Consider the following 12,966-nt stretch of genomic DNA (forward strand, 5'->3'; position numbering starts at 1 on the left):
TAAATTGACATATCGTCTCATTTATACAACAGTAATTAACATTTTGTCTTGTGTCAGGAGGATCAAAAAATACTCCTCAATATATTTTCTCTTCAACATGAATGCAAAATACAGAATAAATGTAACCTTCCAAATCCAGACTTAAATACAATTCTTAGGTAAACTGAAACATCCTAGAAAAGGAGAAAAAAAATAAAAATTTTCAGAATGCCAATGCTCAAACGCTTACCCAGAGAGCAATTTCAAGAAATAAGATCAACTGTCATATCCAAAATGAACGAGTCACTAGTATCCAGCGAGATCATCACAAGCAATCCAGAGCAGTCACACAGATTAAACCACCCTGCAGGACTGCTAACAAATGGAAGATTAGACCTTCAGAAGCTTTGCAGGAGGAAGAGCCCACAGCTGAAGGGCAACTGATGCAGCAATCCCACGCAATTGCTGGCACGACACAACCAAGGATCCCCAAAGCTTACAGTGGACCTAGAGACTCATCTCCATTTACAGCTGCCCCTTCTGACAAAAGGTCTACCAGCCCCTTGGCAATCCCTATCAAATCCTGCCATTAAAAATAATGATGTACCAGCCTTCCTGCTCTTCCCCTTTCACTCTTCCTCATATCTATGGCTTTGCTTACTTCAGCTTTCGTCCATTACATTGCTGGAGCTTCATCTGAGGGATTAAAGAACACTCAAATACAGAAGAAATGCCTTTGTTTGGAGAAAAAGAAACTGGAACCTCCTGTCCAACCTTTGATTTGGATGCATCCGAGCTACTGATCTTCATACAGCAACTGGAGCTCCTGGGTGCAGCTCCCTACACATCCCATGACTCCCCACCTATTTTCTAACACAGGAAGAGACCATTTGCTCAATAAGCAGTTGAATCATCTAAGAAATACAAAAGAAGATACCAAGAGGAATCTATTAGATGCTTTATCTGCCAAGCAGGGAAAGCAAGCCTGGCCTCTGAACCAGACTGAAACAGAGAAAGGGGACAAAGGAAATCAGGTGCATGCTTACCTATGTACACAGAAGGTGAGAGAGAGAAAGGGAATTTCTCATGATTAGAGAACACTCCCTCCCACAGAAAGGGCAACGAGGTCAGTCAGCACTCTTCAACTACTAAAAAGACAGTGCCTTCCACTTAAAATAGGCTTTGGAAGCTACCACTTGAAACTGCTATTGCTCTCAGCCAAGAAAGGGGTCTACCCCACTTTAAGTACTCCTGTATACCCTAATGATCAGTAAATGTATCCAACAAGGTTACTGACACATTGTAATTAATTCCTGCTTATGAGCACTGAATATAGACTAAAGTTCAGTCATGGTGTTTCAATACTCATACAAGTTAACGAAAGGATTTCAGAAAAGCTGAATGCAACCATGACATGTCTATCCCCAAGAAATTAATGCACAATTGTACACACTGTAAATGCACACAAGTCAACACAATCTTAAAATTTTGCAAAATTAATACAGAATACAATATACATAGGAACCCACATTTCATCAGTAGTGACTGTTGTTAAATAGATAAATTGTGTATTTCCTGGCTTTAAGATGCTTAATTCTACTAATTTAGTATTTGTGACCATATCTATTTTTGGAATGGCTATGGTGCACATACACAAAGGAGAGAAAACAAGTTATAAATGTAGTACCATGAACAGACCTATATAGTTCATGCTTTTTCTTTTTTTTTTTTCTTCTTTTCTTCCCTACAAGAATCTGAGCATTAAGCACTGCACCACACAAAGAAAATGTATTATATTCCCCTCTTTCTAAGGGTGATTTGTGCCTGTGGCTTTTTTCTTTTAGTTTTGGTTCATCTTCTGATTATATTCAAAAGTCTGCTTATCCAAGAAAGCCTCTTGAAGTGCATTAGGGCTTACACATCAGCCCCAGACTGTTTAATTTAGCCCTAATACCTTGAGGAAGCTTCAGGATTGATTCCTTAATCAGAATAGCAGCAATCCATCTCACCCCCTGCTGAGAAGGTTGAATAAATGCCTTGCCCCCAGAGGGAAATCAATATTGCTCCACTGACCAGCAACTTCCAAACACTGCATATGCCGATGTATCATGAATGAAGAAATCAAACCACTTGATTCTAATTATTAAAAAAAAAAGTTCTGAATTTCCACTATTTTGACAATTTTTTACTTGTTCGACTCTCCAAGTATGGATTCTAGCTTTCTACTACTGTCAGTATTCTAGATTTATTTTGTTCCCAGAGCTTAATCCACCAGTAAACCTCAAAAGATACCTATACCAATCCAACAACAGATTCATCATCAATACAAATGTCTATAATCATATACATGAAAAACATACATACCATATAAAAGAAAACATCAGAAGACCTTTGTGTGAATAGAGCACACTACTTTGTCGTGCTGTTCTTAACCATTGAGTACTTCAACTCAACTGCTAATAACCAAGCAAAATATTTATATTTTTATTGTTTAGCTCAGCAAAGGTTTTTGTTAGCTGAACAATTCAACATACTCCCACAGCCATTAATGTTAGCACTACGATACACAAACTTTCTGCTCAAGACTAAGTATTTTCAAAGAGCATCAACAACTATGCAGATTGAGTCTCCAAAGATGTCTAAATTAGGTGTGTGTGTTCCACAACAGCACATTTCTTGCAAAAATTGTCTTCTTCCAACAATGACAGCTTTCCTATTTCAAGATAGTTTCATGCCAATCAGTGAACCTCTGGAAAAGGAGCTTTCAACAATTTTATACATAATACAAGTATAATGACAACACAAGCAAGAATCAGAGCAAAAGCCACATGCAAAAAGAAAAAAACCAGCCCATAATTATCCAGAAGGGGAGGTATGGAGGGGCTCACAGCTCATATTGTGCTTTATCAGGAATCGATGCATGTTTCCATCCTTCCAGGGTTGTTCCCTGGGCTACTTCACTGCATCTCAGAAGACTGCATCCAACCACACGGACCAGAGAAACATTATTTTGTCTTTAAATAGAGTTGGAACCTAGCTATCCCCTCCATTCCAAAAATAAGGCTGTAAATCCCCAGGGCACTGACTGAAATAGGAACAAGAGTCACACATATCATGTGATATGCATTCTCATCATCTAGATGATAGGCTGGTGCACTTACTCAGCTTGCAATTTTTGTTTTCAGGTTAAACATGCAACAATAATCTTTAAGTGTTGAATACCTTTGACCACCATGGGTAAGGCTATCTGTCATTCAAGAGGATGGAGCCCTTCTGATCAGCTGATGAAAGTATCTTTGATCTAAGTAGCAAAGAAGGTACTAACCAATATAGACACTACTGATATGTTTAAGTAGCTTGGTTTTTTTTTTGCACAACAAAAACCAAAGTAAAGCTCTGCTACACAGTTTTTCAGCTTTTACATATTACATTATGAACATATGCCAAAAAGCACCCTCTGTGAAACACAGATATTTCACAACTCCAAAGAGTTGTAAGGAAATAAATGCTCAATGAGCACATACAACCCCTTCCTCTCACCCTTTACTTTTAGGCTGTTCCAGTGACAACATATGAGCAAAAGTATCTCAGATTGTCATACTTGGGAGGCAGAATAGGTGAAAATATTTATTTAGTGCTCCATCACAGCTGGTTCATCCACTGCCAGTTTTTCTTTTACTGCAGCAAAACCTCAGTTACACATTCTTAATGAATGCCACTCCTGCAAGACCCACATTTAACAAATCAACAGCCCTCAAGAGGGCAAGAAATAGTTCCCTTCCCCATTTAACTTTTGTTTGAGAAAACACACTTCCATTCACTCACTGCTGCATGCCAATCATTTTTTACCTTTCATAAATGCAAGATAAATGTGTTAAAAGCATTTATCTCTGTGTAAGAGAACACATAATGCAGAGTGAAAAATACTATCTAAATGCATTTTAAACCTATTTGCTAAAGAATTCCTTAAGCCTTTCTGCACAGAATGAGTGGATGAAAAACAGCAGTGCACACACTTCTGGATAAAGCTTTCATTTAGGAATGTGGTCATATAATTCTTCCACAGTGAGTAAAGATGCAAAATGCAACCATAGAAGAAATCAATGTATATACATTCAAACTAGTTAGATCAACTCTATTTAAATATTACATGGAAAAAGCCACATACAAATAGCAAAGGCAACCATGAAAAGAGGAGCGCCAGGTCCTGTCACTACTTTTCTGTACTACTTCTTCCTTCCCCTTGTGCACCCACTACACTTTCTCCTGATCCCATCAAACTCCTGACTTGCCAGTCCTAATGCACTAATCCCACCACATGCCCTGCCTGACAGCAAAACACAATCCCACCGGTCCTACCCAGAGTCCAACCCTGCTCCCTCCACACACTCCATCCAATCTGTTTCCTTGTTACTGGTTGCTTGCTTTTTTTATTTAAACTCCCTTTCTCCTCCTGAGCTCATTTCTTTCGTTTCCTTTGCCTAGTTAGTCCCGGTTCTCATCCTCCTTGAGTTCACTAGCACAACTGTCAATCTGAATTGTCTCTCCTTAAACCACCCCATTGCCATCATTCTTGGCACTCCAATCACAGGAAGAGTTCCTAGACAAGCAACTCCCAAGTTTCTGTACCTAGATCCTAGTATTGATCTCTACTACTTCTTCCCCACCACATTCGGTCTCTTGACTCAGGTAGTTTCCTCTCTGACCACAATATCCCTTCACTCATTCCTCACTCCTGGGTGAGTATAACACGAGAAGAACCAACCCATAACAGAAGAACCAGTTTGCTACCATCAATGAAGCGTAAGTGGTCAGATGGACCTTTAGCATGACTTGGTGCAGCCATGATTTCCATACCTTCTCCCTCCCAGCTGTAAGTCCATCTTCTCCCAGCCCACTGACGCATGCTATTCTTCCTTAATACAGCTCAGACTCTACTCATGCAGGACTATCTTCCATCTGGCTCCTTCCTCCATGCCACTGGGTGCCAATAAAGGAGCCCAAGAGCAGAAGAGGCCACCTAACTCCACCCTGGCCTTAAGCAGCTATGACAGGACCGGACCGAGGCATGTTCAGTTATTCTGTGGGTGACTGCATCACCTTGTCCCACAAAAACCTCTCCACGGCCAAAATGAACCCAGTACACACAAACTTCTGAGAACTTCAGCACTAATATTTTCACCGAGTACTGACAAAGCAGTATTTTTCCAAAGACAAGTTTGCCTAATTTGGGCATATTTTCTCAAGAACAGCAGAAAGCATATTCAACAGCTATTTAAAAACCTTGCTCCAATGAAAGGGAGCACTACAACTTTCCAAAAGTGAAGGAACAGGCATCATCTTCAGTACATGCAAGACACTGACCCTGGTAACAACTGAATAATCCTGACTAATTTGAAATACAAAAAAAGTAAGAGGCAGGCACAGAAAAAAGAAAACTGCAACCTAAGCACACTAATGTGGAAAAAAAATTCAGCAGCAGAAAATAGATCACTTGAACAGAAAGCGTTAAATAACCTTCAAAATAAGAAGGGCTACCAGCTCAGTCTAGAATATAGGCTAATACAGAGAAAACTGTCCAAGGCACCCAATAAGCAACTTCTCAATGTTTATCAGACCTGAGCATCAGTATCTCCAGGAATCCAGTAAGGAAAAAGCAGCATTCACAGTAATACTCCTTTATCTGCATATCCACAGATTCTGTGCAATGGAAGAACATTTTTTGAAATATAAAACTAATAATTTGAAATTGTACCTGCTGTTCACAGAGGAGTAAGAGTACTATCAGCACTTGTGCTTGCCTCACTAGAAGGGTAGAATTTAAGGATTTGCTTTAAAAACATTTTAGGTACCAAGCAGAAGCAGTTGAAAAATACTGAACAAGACACGGCCAAGTAACACACATTTAACATAAAGACACCTATGTTATCTCAGTTACAACAAGAAGAAGAGATAGTCCTTAATCCAGAGGAAGTGCCATAGTGGATTATCTGGATGATTTGGTAGCTCATGGGGGACCATCCTTCTAAACCAGGCATTAATTCCTGAGAGAATCAGTTTCAAGTTTTATTGCTTTACTGGATTTCCGATGGCCTGGGGGATTGCTGTTGTTCTTTTGGCTGTTATTCTGATTAGGCTGACACTTCCCCAAATAAGTTAAGGACAAGGTTGCAACAGAACTGCTTCTTTACATGCTTTACAACATGCCTGTCTGCTTTGGCAATCAGCAATGAACACTAGGCAATCAACATTTCATCCTTGCACTTTAACTCTGCTGCTCTGTGCTTTAGGTAATCTAAAAACCCCATCTACAATTTTTACATTTTTTGGATGAAAAAGAAACATTTAGTAATGCCAACAAACCATTCTTAATAAACTGAGCCAAAAGAAATCACTAACCAGATTGGTAAAGTTATCCAGATGACATGAAGGCGAATCAACCATGTAAAAATTCCAAAGGGACCCAAATCACCCCTACCACCCCTGCTTGAGAAAAAAAGACTAAACCCATCATACGCTGTACACACATACGTGCATACATACAACATATATACTACTTTTTCCCCATTTTGTATTTTACAGCCAAAGCCATTGATTAAAAAGGACAAAGATCACAATGTGCCAAGAGACAACAGCATTTTTCCTCTCAGCAATTTAAGCAGCTTTTTTTTTTAAAAAAAAGTGAAATAGAAAAGCAGAGTTTCTAGGGGTGGAAGGAGTAAGAGAAGTTTCATCTGAAAAGCACAAGATTATATTGAAGGAGGAAGTTACTTTAAAATATTTATGTGAACACTAAGGAAACTCAACAGAGCACTGCATTTTGAGGGCTGGTATAGATTCAATGTACAACCAACCTCAGAAGCATTGTTTCAAGCAGGATAAAAGTGAATTTCCAAAAATTCATTAGCAGGTTGCCTGTCTAGCAATCAACAAAGGCAATAAGTAAAGCATGTTATTAAGTTACTGTGCAGCAGTGGCTCCTACTCTTCATGTGGCCTACAGCTTTTGAAATTCTGCTTTAAAAGGACGTTTCACAACATGAGTAACACTAATAGGCTGCAATGAGTCCAGAAAAACATCATCTGATGTTTGACTGCCTTCCCATATGGTTCAAGAAAGGGGGGATCTGGAGCAGCCACAATACAAATGGGAAAAGTCTGTGACTGAAAAGAAAAAAAGTAGTATTCTGCAGTTCTTGATCCGTGCTGAAAGACAGTAAATCCCCCATTCATTAAATAATAGGTTGGAAATACAGTAATAGGTCAGTGACAATATTATAGAGAGCCCCTTTCTTATAGCAAAGCAGAACTGTAAATGAAATTACTCAGACATTCATACATGAGAGACCCAGCAACTCCTTCAGGTACCAGGAGTCTCTACACTTCTAGTGCTGTGAGTACCAAGGGATTTACACAGGGACCTCACACACAAACCCATTCTCTACGAACCACCTCCCATGAGCAGCAGGGGAGCTCCCACACAATACATCTTAACATTTAAAAGTCAACGAATTTTAAACTAATGAAAAGGACTATGCTAGCACCAATTTTAAAATGCACATCCTTACAGGCTGCAGCAGCCTGAAATACCATCCTGTCGTGGGCAAATGCACAAAGGCATGTACTGCAGAATTAAGATACTGTGTAATAATTCAGATATAAACAATTTCTCACTCACTAATCTACATATATAGGCTGACCACTTAGAACAGCGAGTGATCCACTGTGAAATAAGATACTAGCATCAGACAATTTTGCTACCTCAAAACCGTCCAAATAACTATGCAGAATACTTAGCTAATGAAAAGTGTATTGTGGTTTGACATGCCCATCTCCAGCACTCTCTATACAACTTTTACCAAGAGCCTTAGAATAACTAAGCCACAATTATAAATATGATGCACTTATTCCTGACGTCTCAGCTTTTCTTTTTTTTTTCCTTCTTCAATCTCTCACTGTATTTGCTTTTAGGGTGCTTTACTCTGGGAGTATATTTTTGTGGATGAAATTCCAGCCTCTATATATAAACGTATAGAGATGTTTTAACATGTTGCTAAATAGAAGCCAAGGTTCTACTAAATACAAAGAGAAAGGGCTCAGGGGTATATAGCTCTGCCTCTAGGAGCTGTCTGAATGAGTTGCGACAATTCACAAGCTGTCTGAATGAGTTGCGACAATTCACAATAAAGCACACTTTTCAGAAGAGCATTTGCCATCACTACAGAAGATTTTCCAAGATGCAAATAATTCATCCACTTACCTTCAAAGGTTAGGCCCATTACCTTACATAATGGAAACTCTCAACTCCTAATTAGAACTTAGCATGCAAGACTGAATATTTCTAATCTGTATCCTTGTCCCACCAGAAACCATCTCCTTTTCCTTTCAGTTTTGGAGGGTTACAGTTAACACCCAACACCAAAGAACTGCGGGGTAGGGGGTTGGTAGGTGCGAGAATGGGATGGGTGGGATGACACACACAGATTTCTATTGTACACAATCAACTATAGCAGTGCGTAAAATAAAACTGGATGTTGGCTTAAGAGAAGAATCAATACATCAAGCCTAGATTCAGCTCTGCAGATCCTCTTATAGGGAACAAGACTACAAGAACAGAGCCTTCATTTAAGGTCACATTTGACTGCTGTGCCCAGATAACACCACTGTGTAAAGCCAGCAAGGTCAAAATCACCTAGGTACTCCAGATGGTTTCCAAATATGAGTCACCACTATATGCATCACCCATACATTATAAACACTATTGAAGAACAATACTGTACTCAAATTTGAGAAATGCAATATTACAGCTGTTTAAACAAAAATTCTGCAGATGAAAGACACAGGTACTGAAAAGTAATTATTTATCAATTACAGACAGCATGTGTGGCCTTCAAGTTCTCAAAGTTGCACTCACGTTTCATCATTTGACAATGAAGATGCATTAAGAGAACAGGTTCTACAAGAATCCCGTTTGTTTTAATACTGTGAATTAATAAATTACTATGACTGAAAATAATAATTTCCTAAACAATAAAGTTTAATGGTAATTCACACTTAAGTGGAATTAACTTTATAAGGCAAAAATAACCATATCCACAAATTGTATTTTTTCATACTAAAGCACACTAGAACGCTCTACAAACAAAAGGCATGCTCCCTAAAGTATCAGTTATGAGAGGAATTGGCCAACAGAGCTCCTTGCATAAGGGCAGCAAATTAAGTCCTTTGCAAATACAGAATATTCACCTTCTCACAGGCTGAAAGAGCAGTGAAACCTGTTAGCAGACACCCAGCTTTTCACAAAAGCCAAAGAAAAATTAGGTTAAATGACCTTCCTCCCCAGTCTTTTTTTAAAACTTTCCATTGAACGTGGAAAAAGAAACCCAGCAACAAATGCACAGCATCTGCACCTCGGAAACATCCATAACAAAAAGATGAATCTTGCCACATTTAATCACTTTACCGCTTGCACTTGCCATGCTGTATGACAGCATTCTGAAGAGTCCAGTGCTTCCTGGACCACTTAACCACAAATTATATGTAGCTTTCCCAAACTACATACTGTACCAAAACACATCCAAATTCATTCCCTTCACTGTAACAACCATGCAGCCACAGCCTTTTCCACTCAAAAGACAAGGACCAAAGTGCTGAGGTTAGTTTTAGTTCAGTTTACTATGTAATTCCTACCACTTGCTTTAAGAGCTCCATACCACACAAAAGGACACTGGTGGGAAGAGTAGCGCACACTAGTATTTTACCACCTAAAGCACCCTTCAGCATAGCTGTATGTGCCATGCTCTACATTCTTCCCCATTGCCCAAGAGAAGGGGGAAAGATATCTGAGTACACTTTTACAGCCTATCGTCCCCAAAGTGTAGTTAACTGAAGGTACAAGTTGGGTCTCTACACATAAGTAGTAAAGTACACATAATCTTTACTTACCACTTACATTAGCTTAGTATTTAGAAAACATTGCCAATTTCATGACTCAGACATGAAGTAAGTATCCACCATATCCTCCTATCTGTTAAGCCTTAATGGTACTCTTGAGCTGGGGTGAAAAAACCAAAATGGTCAGTCCTATAACTGTACTTTGTCCTTCACATTCTGCTCCTTCCTCCAGGCTCCTGAATGTTTCGATTCTAACAGGCGGAAAGACTTCTGCAGGGGTTGGGTAGACTGACAAACTGCACAGAACAGCCACTGCTACCCTGTACAGCCTGCTTACACACAGGAAACTCAAGACTGTTACATGAGACCTTCAGATTTTGCCCTGTAACACTAGATTGCTCAGAGACCCCAGACGATCTCATTATCCCAAGCATTTAGCCTCATACATGATATAAATGCTGCATTAGCACCTCTAATAATTCTGCTGGTTATGGGTTGATTTACACTCACAGGGCTAATCTAAAGACAAAACCCAGATGTCTAGATTCAAGTGAAATATCAACAGGAACTCTGCAGTAGGACTCGCAAGCCAGAGGCACAGAATACACTCACAGCACAAGGATAAAAGTCTGTCTTGGGAATAACTTACACATTGTCAAGGGGATTTTTTTGCTTCTGAAGTATGAGGCTTTCTGCAACCAGCTCCCCGCCCGAACGAAAAGAAATTCTACATAAATCCATGCACATTAACATTCTACATGCTGTGAAAAGCAAGCTCGATTTTACTTCTCATTTGTTACATGTAAAGGGGTGAATCACGAACACACATCCAGTCTGGTAGATCAGCACATCAGAGGTACAGTGTCCAAGTCAAGCCTGATCACACAATGTTCAAATTTCTAGCAAATTTCAAATTTCTAAACTACAGTTGGAAACATTGGTTACTGCCTTACCTTTCAGTCCATCAAATTTGCATCAAAGCACATACCAGTCACATTGTAGAACTGGCATTTGTTGCTTACAACACCTATTCCTAAACACCCATTCCCCAACTACTTAAAACAAACACTAAGCTCTAAGGTAAGTGGAAATTTAATTTCATTTTAAAAAAAAAAAAAAAAGGCATGCCATGATCAACAAAAGGCAGTAGCATACATTAAATACAGGTTGTTTGTGTGGTTTCCTTTCCCAGTGAAAGGCAGAACATGGAAAAAACAGTGTTTTGGCCTAAATACCCAGAGCACTGGAAACTGATGCGTTTTCAAAGCTCTACCCAATTTAAAATAAAGTAACCCTTACCGACTTTGTATCTAGAATAATCTGTTGATCTAACCCTTTTCCTCAGTAACCTGCTACACTTCTCAAAGTACTACAGTGCAGACATGAAAAATAATATTTTGCTGCAGCTGAAGACATTAATTTCACCAACAAAATTTTCAGGGGGAAAAACGTTACAAAAGCAGTTTGTAACTCTTACAAAAGACAGATATATGACTGCACACATATCTGCAAATATTGCATAAAACATAAGCAACAATTTATTACTACTCTGCTACCACTGTTCTTGTGCAGAAACATCTCAGTATCGTTTACATACTTTTAAGAATGCAAAAATGACTAAGCTCATCTTGAAATTTCAGAATTTATTTTCCTGTGTCACAAAATTGTTGTACTGGCTCTTACTTTAATTCCACCCAAACTATCTCATCTCCCCCCAAAGCATCCAAGACACAGAAAAAGGAATCAACTGTAGATTTTCCCAGAAACATACCCATGCAGCAGAGCTGTTTATATATTAATGAATCAATACAGCATCACTACAATATTTCATCAGTATGTATCACCTTTCTTTCTCTGGAGCATGCAGACATACCACAATAACCTCTTTCAGTAGGCATTTGCTCCCTAATTCACTGTCTAGTTCTAACCAAATCTAGCTATATTGTGACTACAATGTCACAGTAAAACAGGATACTTAATTAACTGTCTACCAGAACAGGCCAGCAGCGCATGCAGAAAGGACAGCAACTAACACATCTAAAATAACCATTTCTATACAGAGACAGTTTAAAAGCTTAGCTATGTTTACATCTTAGCTCACACTGGTTAGTGGCCACAAACAGATGAATACAGGAGCAGTGCTCTGCAGTCCAGACAACCCTCTGCCACTCATTCTTGACTTCTCCATTCAAAACACTGTTGCTGCTGTCCCTATCCACGCCCCGAGCACAGATTTATCCAAAGCTTTTTAATGTCCCACCATTTAATTAACAACCGCTTGCACAGTCTCCTGTCCACTATTACAAGCCTCAGTAACAGGTTTTGCTCCATGCTCCACCATCACACTGCCAAACATGGCTGCACCACGTCCTTTGTGACCGAACATGTATATCTCTCTTGCCTTTCCAGATTTCTTTTAACTGCCTACCCTTATTTTCTCAGATTAGCAAGGGACCGTTTCAAAACACTGTTGCCCACTTTTCATCCCTTTAAACAGTTCAATGTTTTCTAGTAATGTTCCATCGTAAACCCAATGCATTTATACTTTCCAGGTTCACTCCAAAAACAGCCAAGGAGCTTCATACCTAAAAACCCTCCCCACCCTTAAGACATACTTATTTACGCACAACAGAAGACTCTTCTAATAAAAGTCTCCGTCCATCAAAACAAACGTGGAGAGAAGCCCCTTAACCTCAACGAAAGGTTATCATCTGGCTTTTCTTCTCTGTAGCCCCCTCTCCTGAAATGGGAGCCCCTACACACAAACCCACCCCGGCACCTCTCCTCTCTCCAGCCTCTCGCAGAAGACACACACAAAACCCAGCCCGCTCCTCGACCGAAAGCCTCCCTCCGCTCTACAGCAGCGGCCGCTGTTCGTGCTGTTACACGGATTTTTTTTTTTTTTTCGGTTTCACTGAAGGAAAAAACCACAAGGGCCCACCCTGCGCGGGGCCTACCCCGCGGGGTCTGCACGAAAGTTTCCGGAGCAGGGGGGGCCGCGGCGGGGAGAGCCGCCCCCGGGCCGAGCCGCCCGCCGCGCCGTGCCCCGCACGGCCAGCCCCAGCCCCCCGCGCCGACCGTTATGACACGGGGC

General features: G+C 40.0%; 1 protein-coding gene across 3 annotated transcripts in view; it reads right to left on the reverse strand.

The window, feature by feature from the left end:
- FNBP1 (formin binding protein 1) overlaps positions 1–12,966 on the reverse strand; it is a 111,107-nt gene that overhangs the window by 92,553 nt on the left and 5,588 nt on the right. The gene's annotated exons all lie outside the window — the stretch shown is intronic.

The sequence above is a fragment of the Falco cherrug genome, chromosome 9 (genome assembly GCF_023634085.1).
Source record: "Falco cherrug isolate bFalChe1 chromosome 9, bFalChe1.pri, whole genome shotgun sequence".
In the NCBI taxonomy this organism is placed as follows: Eukaryota; Metazoa; Chordata; class Aves; order Falconiformes; family Falconidae; genus Falco; species Falco cherrug.